Source organism: Diadema setosum, chromosome 8 (genome assembly GCF_964275005.1).
Source record: "Diadema setosum chromosome 8, eeDiaSeto1, whole genome shotgun sequence".
NCBI lineage: Eukaryota > Metazoa > Echinodermata > Echinoidea > Diadematoida > Diadematidae > Diadema > Diadema setosum.
In genome coordinates, this window is record NC_092692.1 from 27,719,715 (window position 1) to 27,731,872 (window position 12,158).

The window sequence follows — 12,158 nt, forward strand, 5'->3', positions numbered from 1 at the left end:
GAGAGCTGCTAAAAATCAAGCGGTGATCGAGCGCTGATTGTCTAGATGGCAATTTACATGTTATTGAAACCCCCCTTTTTTGCACGTATATCAACGGAGTAATTTGATTTTGAGTTTGGCGCTGATTGTTTTGCCTACTAGACTTGTAATTGTATTACCTCTGTTCTGACACTTGCAAACAGGAAATTGGTAAGAACAACTCCTGAAATATCGTGTTTATATTGATTGTATAATTGTGTTGTTCACTTCGTTTTAACTCCTTAAATTTAGTTGCGTAGGTCTAGACCTCAATGTAACGAACTATGTATGCTATGGCTTAACTACAGTGTACGACCAGCAGCCCCATACGCATAGCGTCGCGTATGGGGCTGCTGGTCGTAGTTAGCTATGGCTATGCCTATGCATCAATCATGATTCATGTCCATTGCATCCAACTGCCAAGTCTAAACTAATATGAAGACATTAATGAATACACAATGACATGTCATGACCTGGACAAAGCTTATAGACCTACAGTGTATTTGAAGGTCTAGCTCTAGATCTACTGTCTATTCTCTAGTCTAGACATTATTGTTCTCACTAATTTGGATTCAAGAACACAAGAAAGGCAATAGCAACGTCACGACATTCTCAGACAGAGTCAGACTCAGAGTCGTACTCGGTATCACGTCAGTTACTGCAGACTCGGAATGCAGATGATACTTGAAAGTGATGGGGCCTAGCCCGTTAGGCCTACGGCTACGCCTACGATAGATCTATGTGTAGACTGTAGTAGAAGCAGAACTTTGACGAGTAGAACTAGTGTTATCGTTAGATCTATGAGTGACTAGATATGCTATGATGTGATGAATACTGTATTCAGAATAACGCTAGATCCAGATCCTTGCCCGGGGCCTGGGCCAGAGCCAATGGCAATGCCAATTCCCTTGTTTTCGATCTTGCAAATATTACAATGATATCAATTATTGGGTCCCGGACTGTGACTAGATTTTGTCTAGACTGACTAAGTTAAAATTTTAGATACTCAGATTTATCTACATTTATAGAGTCAGTGTAGATCCAGATGAAAATACTGACAAAATTGCGATGAACCGAAGGCGACAACTGATGACTGTCCTTTGCTTTTCTTTAATAAAATCTACAGGCCATGGAGGAAGACCTCATCCTCGCTGTACAGGAGTATCCGTGCCTTTACAACAAGACACTGGAGTGTTTCAAGGACAGCGACAAGAAGAATGACGCCTGGACCAGCATAGGCGCCCAGCTTGGAATCACTGGTTGGTAAAATTCAATGCCATAACTAAAAGTTGTTGTTGTTGTTGTTGTTGTTTTTTTTTTTAAACCAGAGTCTATCAGTATCAGCAGATAATCAAGTTTTTTACACAGATTATTTGATTAGATCATATCACTATCAGTAGACACTATTAAAATAAATATCAATTGCTAAACATGTCTATTAGATCTACTATTTAGGCAAAATAAATTGATAACTTGATATTACAGTACCGGGTATTATTAAAGATAATACTGTATGATACTGTGCAAAATTGTTATTTGGAATGATCATTTTTCATGTAGATCTAGATCTCTATATCATCAACATGATTTAAACAATTGAGAAATAGCTAGATCTACAAAACAAGCGTTAGGTATAACCTCAGAACAGAAATGCGACAAAATATGCAAATTAAGAATTTCGAATAGACTGAATGGAGAAAAAAAAATCATTGGGTGCTTGTGTGTGTGTGTGTGTGTGTGTGTGTGGAATGAATGTAAAAAAAAAAAATCTATCCTTTATCTTTATTACTGTACCTGAATGTTAGTAGTTTCTTATAATTCCTTCCGTGAAACCATTCTACACTTATTTAAAGAGAGAATTCAGTGATTTAAATAAGAATTAAAAATTGTCGCCGGCGACAATTTGTGCTGCATGTGCTGTCTTTAATTTTTGACCTCACTGGCGACAATTTGTGCTGGCAAAATGAAACTTGGCTGCACAAATTGTATGTGTATACATTGTATACATGTTTGTGCGTGTGTGTGGACTGTTTGTGTGAGAAATGTTCTTGTATGTATGCATGAGGAGGAGGGATGTGTGTGCAGGGGGTGTGTATGCCTGTGGTTACAGGGGCTTGTATTTGTGAGTGCTTTTGCAAACGATCACGTTCGGAGACATTCCTGTATGTAAATAATACAATCGGGGACATTTGAAAAAGCAGGGACGTCCCCAGTCATAAACCTATTGCAATCGCGTGGTGGTGTTTGTGTTGGTGGTGGTGTTGGTGTTATGTGTGTGAGTGTGTGTGTGTGTGTGTGTGTGTGTGTGTGTGTGTGTTTATGTGTAATATCCACAAAGCAGCGTTACTTTTCAGTCGGCACAGATTGATTCAAGTTGCGAGTTGAATGCAGTGAAAATTTGCAATGATTGCCTTTGTACGACTGATGATTATTATGAGCTTTATAAGTACGACATATGAGACATTAAACATGAAATATTATCATAAGACATTTTCATGATCATATATTTTCCAAGGATATTGATATTCTCTTTGTATACACATTCCACATGCCAGGGTAACGGTGTTCATTAAAAAGAAAGAAAGAAAGATAGATCGGCTACATAGTTTGTGGCGGTCTTTTCCAATGCTTTCTATGGAGGTAAGTACAAAATTGCAATCAGCCCCATTAGTTTTAAGGAGACTTTCGGATGATTTTCAGACATTTGCAATTGAACACCTATGAATTGGTTATACTGGGTACAGAGTTTCGGAATTTACAGTATTTGGGGCTAGGAATAAGAATGTTTTCAAAATTGACAACAAACTACAACGAAGAAGAATGGGTGACATAGCACCGTGTTTTTTTTTTTTCGTTTAATATAGTGTGATTACTCCATTATTTTGCAAGTCAAGGTTTGCCAGAAAGTTGTCTCTCTTCCTCTCCGTCTATGAATGTGTGTATGCACGAATATGATGATGGTAATGATAATAAATGATAATAGTACGATGATATAATTATAAAATATACATATTTATACTTATAGGCCTATACATTATATACATGTCACATGCATGTGAGTGTGTGTGTATATATGTGTGTGTATAAGAGGAATAATGATTTCAAAGCTACGCACCAATTTCTCCTTCCTTTCTCATATCTCATAATGTTATATATATGTTTACATAATATATATAGAGAGAAGGGGTATTTAATGACGAGCATGACCCTCTGTTAATCTGACATCGTGTGTAAAACTCGAGAATACATGGTATAGTGCAGTCCCTCGTGTCATCTCTGGCATTTTGAACAAGATTATTTTATTATGACACATCTCGTTAAACATCGAAATTTCGCGAAGCATCGAATCCAATGTGATATTAAAGTGCAAGCATAAGTCCTGGGAAGCACCAGAAGACAGCGTGGAAAAAGTTTAGATGTAATTTCAAATTAATGTGCAAAAAAAAAAGTGTCAATGCCCTCTGTGCATTCAGAGATATGACAAAAAAAAAGAAGAAAGATATGTCACGTGTGTGCAGGTATATGTACCATGCACAATATCCATTTTCTCTCACCGTTGATGAGTAAGTTTGCCTAGATTTTACCCCGTTAACCTTGTCAACCTTTCAACCCATAAGTTACACAGTGTCTCTTGATGATGTCAAACCTATAAGTAATATTCCCACACGTCTGCACAAACGATGGCAGAATCTCCTCAAATACACGTGCATCACAGGATTACTGACGATGTCATAGGGCCTAAAATGTGTTGTATGGTGAAGTATTAATGTGCACAAATGTGTTGTGCACAGGTTCTATACGGATTACGTTGCCATACGCCAAGGAAAGGAAATTGAACCTGGCTCACTGTTGATTCAGTATGCATTCTAATTCTTTATTACGCTAATAAAGAATACTAGCATAATAACGACTCATCCACTATTTATCCTTTACCTTATTTACCATATCTTTCTTCGAATGCTACTTGGATACCCGTGGTTTCCGCAGTTATACATCCAGCAAACCAAGGTTTCAAATAAAGTCTTGTGCTAGCTTTAATATAGCCAGCACAAGACTTTATTTGAAACGTGACAATCACTACATGTATCACCTAGGGCTTAGAAATGCGTCCTTTTGAGATAACATTGAGAAATTTTGTATTGAGTGGGTGGGGAATGTTTTAAGCCGTGAAAGCGCCACCAGAGTTGTTGCCAGTTATAGATGGCGTGTCTTGGTAGTATCCTATTGTCGAGTATGTCATTTTAAAGCTGTTCTAGATCTTTACCAACATACATGTACTGTACATGGAGATTTGCGGGTCGAATTTAAGTTGAATTTAGTCTCTGGATATTCATGTTGTATACTATATATATATATATATATATATATATATATATATATCCGAAAAGGAGGAACAGTAAGAGAAATGATGTCAAAGCCACGCACCGATTTCTCCTTCCTTTCTCATATTGTCGAGTATATCATTTTAAAGCTGTTCTAGATCTTTACCAACATACATGTACTGTACATGGGGATTTGCGGGTCGAATTTAAGTTGAATTTAGTCTCTGGATATTCATGTTGTATACTATAATATATATATATATATATATATATATATCTCCGAAAAGGAGGAACAGTAAGAGAAATGATGATGTCAAAGCCACGCACCCATTTCTCCTTCCTTTCTCATATCTCATATATAATATATATATATATATATATATATATATATATGGTATATATATGCATTGATGTGTGATACAGTATTACCCTGGTGGGAGGAACACAGTGTCCCGCAGTGTGAACACATTGTGAACACAGGGTGAAATCTGTTCACGCTGTTAAATTCGGGCGTTTTTACATTGTGAACATATAGTTATTGTGAATCATCAATTCACAAAGTGAAACGGAACATTACTATGTGAAATGTCTGTGAAAAAAACAAACAAAAACCCTACACCACAGTGTGAAATCATCTTCACCCTGTTACATTCGAGCGTTTCCACAAAGTCAACTATGAGAACACATTGTGAGCACACTGTGAGACACTGTTTTTTTTCCAGCCACATTACCCATTCAAAGTAACCAAAGTAACATTACTGTATACAGGTAATTTCTGAACCACTCCAAGGCCTTGCCGCGTATTTGCCATAATGAGACAGCTTGTGAAGCAGAATATCAGAATTAATAGTATCAAAGGCCATCGTTAAGTCCAGGAATAGATTAAGCCGGGGTAATTGTTTTCCATGCGCTACTTCATCAATAAGATTTTAAAGAGCTTAAAGGGCCCCTAAGATCCAAATGCATGTCGATTTGTGTTGATTTATGATAACCTCAACATCACTTTTGCGGTGAAACGAATATCTAGAAACATTCTATATATTTTTAACGATTTTTCTTCCATTTTTCTTCAGATTACTTGGGAACGCCCACAAAAATTCGTTCCAAACCAATATTCCTCAGATGACCTCATCTGTTAATCATTGCTAAAGTACTGAAATGTTTAACAAAAGACATTGGAATGCACCTTCCCCTCGACTCAGCACAACTTGCATATTTCTGTGATATCAATGTGGCTAACAAAGACATGGCGAGGGAACATGCAAGTTATGCTGAGTCGACGGGAAGGTGCATTCCAATGTCTTTTGCTTTTTAGTTGCTACGATATGTAGGACAGTTTAGGCTCAGGTGAGGTTTCCGCTTTTCAGTAACAAGCTCTGTTAAGAAGATAGACATAGAGTTTGAAGCAGTACATTTATTGTTCAATGGCTTCATGCAATTCGAGTGACCAATCTCAGCAAAGTGTTTGGCGATGATGTACTGTAATTATCGACAGCCATTGATCAGTCTTCGAGGCAGTATTTTGTTCTGAATTATTTACATTCGGACGGTGTACTGACTACCGAGTTGTATTGATTTGGAAATCCGTAGGTTATCATATATCAATATACAGTACAGTTACATGACTGCCTACACGCAGTTTGAAGATTGCATCCATGCAGTCTCATGATTCTTTTTTTTTTTTTTTGCGATTTAAGTTGCGGAACAGCACCCCTCTTCCCTCTTCCCTTTTTTGTCTGTCAAAAAGAAAAACAAAAACACCTTTATTGACTTCCCCCGCTTCCCTCATGCCGTTCCCGTCGTCAATAAGGACACCTGTGTGAAATCAGAGGAGTTGCCATGGTTACTCGTTATTCACTCACGTCCTCTCATCATGCATGCATGTGCAGATGCCTTGTCGGTCGCGTACAGGACAGAGCCAACGCGGTTGTAGGAAAGAAGGGGCGCAAAATAGGGGTTAAATTTTTGTGTCTTTTTGCGATTTATATGCGTTCTTTTGTGGCATGATATCACCTTAAAAGTATCATTCATATTGATATTTCTTCACATATCAAGAAAGTATGATTCACTTTCTTTGATAGAAATATACTTAAAACAAAGAATAGGTTTTTACGCTTGTCATGCGCATCACAGTTGACAGTTCAGTGATTTGAATATTTTATTCAGTGTTGTCATGAATTTGTACTTCAAAATACTTTCCTTACCTTCACTCGTTTGATCGAGAGAAGCAATTATTTCTATCACTATGTTTATCGCTGTAATATTGTAGTCGCATATAGACTTTCATCGAGGTTCATAATGAGGCGGATCTAAAGACATTTTGACATTATCCTTGATCAAAAAAAGGTGAATTATGATACCAATATGTACAACAATGCGTTGTCCTTGCCTCTATTAGTGCTGTATACATACTAGCTCAGAGCTCAAAATACTTGTGCCAAAGTAACTTATTGTGTCAAAGGAAGTCGAAAAGATTGGAGATGTGGCCCATTTCCACTTGGGCAAAATCTATGAAAAAAGTAAAATGCTATAGATTTTGTCAGAATTGGAGTGTTTTAGAAAGTTAAAACAATACCAGACATTTTTGCTTATTTTCATTCCATTTTCATGCACTCATTTTGGATACTTTTATCTTATTTTCCCCTGAATATTCTTTTAGTATACATGTATTTATGACTTTAGCCTCAAATCATCCATTCTATGTATATCTATATTATATCTTCATATACACACAATTCATGAATATTGTTCATAAGCCAGGTAAGTGTGGAAAGCTTTTCTGGCTGTTATTCATGTATATAGTTACCTATAATACATGGTTCGACACTAACTTTTTTGTTTGGTGGCCCGATGGGGCCACCAAAATCCTAAATTTCACATTTTTGGTGGCCCGAGAGAAAAATGTGGTGTCCCGAAAAAACAATAAAAAACATTAAAAGTCTTTTTTTTTTTTAAATGAGTCAAATATTTAAGATTTGTGATAGTAAGAATTAGAAGTTGGACATATCTGCTCATAAATAAACTTCAACAAACTTGCAACACTCACTCTCAGGCATTCACTCAGTCCTTTTCATCCATCCTTTGAACAAATTTAACTGCTAATTTTCGGCGCAAAAAGTTACGAATTTATTGACATACTTTTCAAAAAATTTTGCCCTTTTTTGGAAATTTGGTGGCCCGACTTTCATTTTTGGTGGCCCCGGGCCACCGGGCCACCGTTAGTGTCGAGCCCTGTATAATGATATAAAAATATGCATTTGATGATATATCTCTGTTTATATCAATGTGAATGCAGGTACTTGCACGCAATGGCCTCCGTAGGAGAGAATGGCTGCGGAAGTCGGGACGCCGTTGCGAAAGGCCCGTCAGCCCGGGCAGTGAGCAGGCGTTCGAGGTCGGCGTCTGCAAGTGGTCGCTCCAAGCGTACATACTGTCAGCATCGAACAACTCGTGGGGAGAGTTGCGAGAGAGACTTGAGCCTCGACAGATCGAATGGACATCGCGGTGTGAGGTTAGACTCAAACAACGTACCAATGTTGAGATTTTCCCCTCCCAAAGCATCTACGCCCAAGGGCAAATGCCAGAGTCCAGGATCCCCGTGCGAGAAGTTTGGGGACACCCTTGACTCTCCTGCGAGTATGTCAAGTGCGTCCTCAACGGCAAGCTCGAGTGGAAGTACCGGTCTTATCGGTGCTCCCAGAGCGTCGGACATCATGAACACACTGAATGATTTTAGGAAAGAATGTCGCCTCAATGACTTGATCTTGATTTTCCACGGGGGAAATTCACTGCCATAGACTTGTGATGGCGGCGAGTAGTTTGTATTTCCGTGGAATGCTGTCTAGTGAATCAGGTCGCATATCAAGACGTGAAATCATCCAAATGCAAGGTGTTGACATGAATATCATGCAGTATCTGACAGATTACGCGTACACTGGGTCAATTAGTGGAGTCTCCAGAGACCGTGTACGCAAACTCAAGGAGCTCGCAAGCGTCTTCCGTTTTCCTGAAATCGGTGATGAGTGTCGCATCTTCCTTGGACGCTCGCTGAGAGAAAACCGAAGTATAGGTCAAGGACACCCAGTGGCACTCCTGGAAAGCAGGTATTTTACCCCGGTAGCGGAAGATCGAGCAGTGGAAGTGGATTCAGTGGTAGCGAGACATCGGAACTATTCTCTCCTAGTCCTCTAGCAGTGTCTCCGTTGATTGAAAGTCCGAAGTGCGTTGCCGAATCCCCACTCCACGACCAAATAGAGACAAGTCCCACCGGAACTAAAGAAATCCTTGACGGTATAGCTAACTTGACCGAATCAATGTCTAGAAACCATCCAGAAGTCGGTATGGCTTTCCTCCCGGATCGCGTAACAACAGTCGCCAGACGACCTTCCAGTAGCACGAGTGAGTCATCGACCGAAACCAGCAGTCAAGCATCTGTTGAATTCAGCATGGAAGATCCCGGATTTGCAATCAGGATGCTAAGAGAATTCAACAAAATTCGCAAAGAAGGTCAACTTATCGATGTGGTTCTGCGGACAGCCACGCGGGACTTCCCCTGTCACCGGGTGTTGCTAGCAGTGGCGTATCTAGGGGGGGGGGGGGGGGGCAAGGGGGGCACGTGCCCCGGGCGCCACTCCTTGGGGGCGCAAAAAAACGAAAAAAAAAAAAAAACGAAGAAGAAGAAGAAAAAAAACCCCGAAGAAATAGAAGAAGAAGAAGAAGAAGAAGAGAGAGAGAGAAAAAAAAAACAACAACTCGCATGGAAGGGGGGAGGGAGAATGGTGGGGGGGGGGGGGGCAGAAAACCAAATAAAACAAGATAAAAACAAAACATGATGATGACGCGGACAAAATGACAATGTTTATTGTGTTCACACAAAAATTCCATGTTCTGCACTGTTCTGTGAGCTGAAATACAAAAATTTTCGGCTCACTCGCTGCGCTCGCTCGCCAAAATTTATATAAGAAAGAAGGTAAGAACAAAACGTGATGATGACAAAATGACAGTGTCTATTGTGTTCACACATGTCATTTTATATTTAGCAGGCAAAATGTTTCACGGAGCAGCGGCTGCAATTTCTTTCGTTCTGAAGCGATCGCCGATTGGATCAAGAGAGGACGCCAACGGTTTCGAACATACGGGGGAGGGGGGCGCAAAAAACCCCGAATCAAACAAGATAATAACAAAACGTAATGATGACGCGGAAATACAAAAATTTCGGCTCACTCGCTCGTACTAATTTAGAGTATTTTTTCAAGTCCTCACTTTGTTGGTATAAATCGTTATCTATAAGGCCGTCACTATATCTTGATTAGAATTGTAAGATTTAATAAGCAAAAAATGACAAGAGTTTCATGATTTGTAAGCTGAAATACAATAATTTTCAGCTCGCTCTCTACGCTCGCTCGCCAAAATTTGTATAAAAAAAGAGAAGAAGATAAGAACAAAACGTGACGATGACGCGGACAAAATGATAATGTCTATTGTGTTCACTCATGTCATTTTATATTTAGCAGGAAAAATGTTACACGGAGCAGCGACTGCAATTTCATTCGTTCTGAAGCGATCGCCGATTGGATCAAAAGAGGACGCCAACGGTTTCGAACATAATATAGACGGGGGAGGGGGGCGCAAAAAAAAATCAAAAAAGATAAGAAAAAAACGTAATGATGACACAGAAATATACAAATTTCGGCTCACTCGCTCGTACTAATTTAGAGTATTTTTTAAAGTCCTCAGTTTTTTGGTATAAATCGTTATCTATAAGGTCGTCACTATAATTGTGAGATTTAATAAGCAAAAAATGACAAGAATTCCATGTTTTGTAAGCTGAAATACAAAAATTTTCGGCTCGCTCGCTGCGCTCGCTCGTCAAAATTTGTATAAAAAAAGATAAGAACAATACGTGATGATGACGAGGACATATACAAATTTCAGCTCACTCGCGCGCACTAATTTAGAATATTTTTTAAAGTCCTCAGTTTTTTGGTATAAATTGTTATCTATAAGGCCGTCACTATATCTTGATTAGAATTGTAAGATTTGGTAAGCAAAAAATGACAAGACTTCCATGTTTTGTAAGCTGAAACACAAATTTTCGGCTCGCTCGCTGCGCTCGCTCGCCAAAATCTATCAAAATTCATTACATTTGGTTAATCACCCTCAAAAGATCCCTTTTAAGTGATTGAAAAGCATCATGTGGACTTTGTTTAAAGTCCCTACCGGGATGGGGTTGGGGTTGAACACTTTTTCAGAAATTAGGGGCGCAATTTTCGTGCTTGCCCCGGGCGCCGTTTTCCCTAGATACGCCACTGGTTGCTAGAGGTCCACAGCTCCTCGGAGCAATTTGTCAGAGAGAGCTGTGGATGGCTCGAAGACAATGGACGTATTCGTCAAGCGGATTAACCCAGAAACCCTGCAGAAAATCCTCAACTACTTTTACACTGGGAAGATTGCTATATCTCAGCCGGACGTGAAGTCGGTATTCAAGGCTTCCAAACGTTTTGGACTCGACGCGGTTCGTGAGGCCTGCGTCACCTTAGACGAAACCTTAGACTCCAGGAGTACCATTCAAACAGACGATTCTGGAATATCTGCTCCGACCACGCCCAATTATACGCTGGAATCTCCTGCTACGTGTATATAGAAATTATGTACCCCTTATAGGCTTAATTGTGGGTAGATCTTAATCCCTTTGAGTGAAATTTTTTTGAAGGAGAAATGAAATCATGATTAGGATTCATTGAAACATACACTGTGCACCATTATAACGTGGTGGAAGTAAATGAGCAAGAAAAATAAAAGTTGTGTCTATCTAATTACCAAAGTGATATCTCGACTATGTCTCTATTCCCAGGCTGCATTTGCATTGTTGGATTTATCTCTATACTGTAATGTGTCGTATCCCTTCTTTGGGTCAATCTCTTAAGCCATATCTTTCACCCAACATGTATGTTCTCAGCTGTTGAACGAGCGTTTCATGATATGTACATAATGCTGTATTTTGTTTTTACGTTATATATATTATTTTTTTCCCGATTTGATGCGCTTAGAAACATCAGTATTAAGCGCTATATAAATGTTATTCATTATCATTATCATTATCATTTTCCCGTACCTCAATATTCAGGACCTTTGCGTCGATTCCAGTAAGCAAACAGGTGCCGTTATGGCTCATCCGCCATTTGATTTTTGCTCTATTCATGATTTCAGAACGAAATGATTACCGAAAAGTATCGGTTAATCGGGGACGTCATTCAGTGTTCGATGGTTTATGTTTACATAGTTGCACAAGGAAAAAAAATCTTGTCAGAAACCAATGAATACACCAGCATATTCCTGTTTTCTGTACGGTGTTTGGGGATACAATGGAAAGCTGATATGCTGTTATCATTTTTTTTTTTTGTGCATTGTTAATACATAAGTAGTTACAAGTATCTTCAACTTGAGCAACATGCCCATTAGGTTACAACAGTTTATAAAAACCATATCAGGCTGCTGCCATCATTCCAATTTATGCTCGTATTTCTTAACAGTACAGTTCTCTGTATGATAATAGGCATGTAACGATAACTTGTTAAGGATATGGAACAGAAACCCTGAAACTCTTTATGAATTTAATAGTCAATACTAATGATGGAAAATGACAGCACCCATATTCAAATGTACAGAGGAATTCTACCTCAAGCTTGGTAATGCTCTTTAAGAAATATGTTGTGCAAGATCTTTTGTTAAACAGTTAATTGACGTGGTTTTACAATTATGAGGACTTCGTCAATAATGCAAGTCGAGAGATCTGAGAATGCTTGATAAGGTGCGACT

The 12,158-nt window shown here is 38.9% G+C and overlaps 1 pseudogene; it reads left to right on the forward strand.

Annotated features, from left to right (window-relative positions):
• Window positions 1–1,169: 1,169 nt before the first annotated feature.
• Window positions 1,170–11,161, forward strand: LOC140231885 (uncharacterized; annotated as a pseudogene).
• Window positions 11,162–12,158: the final 997 nt, after the last annotated feature.